General features: G+C 46.6%; 1 long non-coding RNA gene across 1 annotated transcript in view; it reads right to left on the bottom strand.

Annotated features, from left to right (window-relative positions):
• The window catches only part of LOC138977501 (uncharacterized), a 5751-nt gene that overhangs the window by 253 nt on the left and 2998 nt on the right, over positions 1-2500 (bottom strand). The window contains exon 3 of the long non-coding RNA XR_011459313.1: positions 1-214. This exon is cut by the window's left edge and continues 253 nt beyond it. This is a non-coding gene — a long non-coding RNA (uncharacterized lncRNA). The remainder of the gene's footprint in view (positions 215-2500) is intronic.

The following is a 2500-nucleotide window of genomic DNA, read 5'->3' as shown; positions in this document are numbered from 1 at the left end:
CAGAATGCCGGCTGGACATCCCGCTTGATGACCGCCTGCGCACAGCAGAGCGAATTACCAAACGCGTAATCACACGAGCGCGCATCTTGGTGTTGTCCACACAGCGTGACACAGTCTTCCCTGGACACTGGGAGACAGGACCCCATGTTGTTTTGGGAGATGTAATAGCCGGGGTAAGCCAGGAGAGTTGCTTGGAGGTCCGCTTGTGCACACCCTGTGGAGACATATATTTTGGGTAATGACAACCTGTACATTGTACATAACAGAACAGCGTGTTGACGAGGTGCGGGAGGGGTACTTTCATAGCTTCTCCTTCGTTAATGGGCTGAAACTCCCATGGCTTTTACGTGTATGACCGTTTTTACCCCGCCATTTAGGCAGCCATACGCCGCTTTCGAGGGATGCATGCTAGGTGTTTTTGTGATTCTATAACCCACCAAACTCTGACATAGATTACAAAGATCTTTTCCGTGCGCAATTGGTTCTGTGCTTGCATTGCAACATCAATCAGAGTTTCTGTTTAATGTTTACCTTGAGCTCTGAACATCCACCGTTCTCCATCCCACCCCATCGCTTCCCCGACGACCACACTCAACAACTGCGCTATGGTAGAAATATGCCACGCCACCTCCCTGTGTGTGTGTGTGTGTGTGTGTGTGTGTGTGTGTGTGTGTGTGTGTGTGTGTGTGTGTGTGTGTGTGTGTGTGTGTGTACGTACGTGCGTGCGTGCACGGTGCGTGCGTGCGTGCGTGCGTGCGTGCGTGCGTGCGTGCGTGCGTGCAGTCAAGACAATGATACCAACATTCGCTTGACGGCTCATGTTAATATCCATTTCCTCGACATGTCTGTTATTACTTGCTAACATTCAGTAACTCATCTAAATTTCAGGCAAAGTGTGTACTAAACAGACCAAACAAACTATTCCAACTCGAATGTTGTCAAAATCTTGTCCGAGGTAAAGGGGCTCTAACTCTTCCAGACACTGATAATCCTGACATAGTTATTTTCGAAAATAGTCTATAGCCCATAAGGAACATACGTGTCATTTGCAGTCAGACAGTGTCCTCAAGTGTCTAACAAACTATGGTAGAAGTACCTTCATGCCAATAAGAAACATAAACTGCAGTCAAAGAGTGTATTAAAGTGATTTATCAAACTATGGGAGAAGTACCTTCATGCCAATAAGAAACATAAACTGCAGTCAAAGAGTGTATTAAAGTGATTTATCAAACTATGGTAGAAGTACCTTCATGCCAATAAGAAACATAAACTGCAGTCAAAGAGTGTATTAAAGTGATTTATCAAACTATGGGAGAAGTACCTTCATGCCAATAAGAAACATAAACTGCAGTCAAAGAGTGTATTAAAGTGATTTATCAAACTATGGTAGAAGTACCTTCATGCCAATAAGAAACATAAACTGCAGTCAAAGAGTGTATTAAAGTGATTTATCAAACTATGGGAGAAGTACCTTCATGCCAATAAGAAACATAAACTGCAGTCAAAGAGTGTATTAAAGTGATTTATCAAACTATGGGAGAAGTACCTTCATGCCAATAAGAAACATAAACTGCAGTCAAAGAGTGTATTAAAGTGATTTATCAAACTATGGGAGAAGTACCTTCATGCCAATAAGAAACATAAACTGCAGTCAAAGAGTGTATTAAAGTGATTTATCAAACTATGGGAGAAGTACCTTCAACACAAACTCTTTTAGAGTTGGAGAAGTACAGGGCCGGACCAAGTTCGTTTGAGGGGGGGGGGGGGTGTTCCAACTGAAGGCAGGGGTCCAAAGTCCACATTTGTTTTTCTCTGAGAGGTACATTGGATGGCCTTCCGGAACCCCAGGACCCCCCCCCCCCCCCCCCAGATCCGGCCCTGAAGTAGTATCCGGGCGAGCAGAGAAGAGAGAGGATGGATACACCTCCCCTACAATAGGAAAGGGCACCACCTCCCACTCCCCCCGAGACCCATGAGCCTGTTGCGTCGCTTGCGCACGGTCAGCAGACGCATCTACTGGGACAAGGTAGTCTGTCAGTGTGGCAAGACTGGACACCTCACACACGTGTTTGAAGGTTGTGACACTCTCAAGGAAGAGATGTCTAGTCTCATCCGCTACAGAAGGGAGAATGCTCTCAGTCTGGGAGACTTTCTCCGCCCACACCCATCACTCGGAGAGAAACCGATGATGGTCTTGGTCACCAATCTGTTCACCTCAACTGTTGCGAGCTGGTTCTAGTGTGCTTGCAGCAGACCCAGCACAGCACAGATCCACTTCTGGAATCTTAAGCTAAATGTGTCCCAAGACACACATTTTGTAGTCCTGGCATCCTGAAAGGCAGAGGCCCCAACCTACAGGTTTGCTTCCATACCAAAAACGCCTCCAGACACGGGAACTTGGGAGCAGAGGCAACAGCTCCGCTTGAACCTCAGAAACCAAATGTGCCTCCAGACACACAGATCCCTTAGACGGCCGAGGCTGTGGCCTCTAAGGTTCTCT

Source organism: Littorina saxatilis, linkage group LG9 (assembly GCF_037325665.1).
Source record: "Littorina saxatilis isolate snail1 linkage group LG9, US_GU_Lsax_2.0, whole genome shotgun sequence".
Classification (NCBI taxonomy): domain Eukaryota; kingdom Metazoa; phylum Mollusca; class Gastropoda; order Littorinimorpha; family Littorinidae; genus Littorina; species Littorina saxatilis.
The sequence above is the reverse complement of the archived record's forward strand: the minus strand, read 5'-3'. Positions and strand labels throughout refer to the sequence as shown.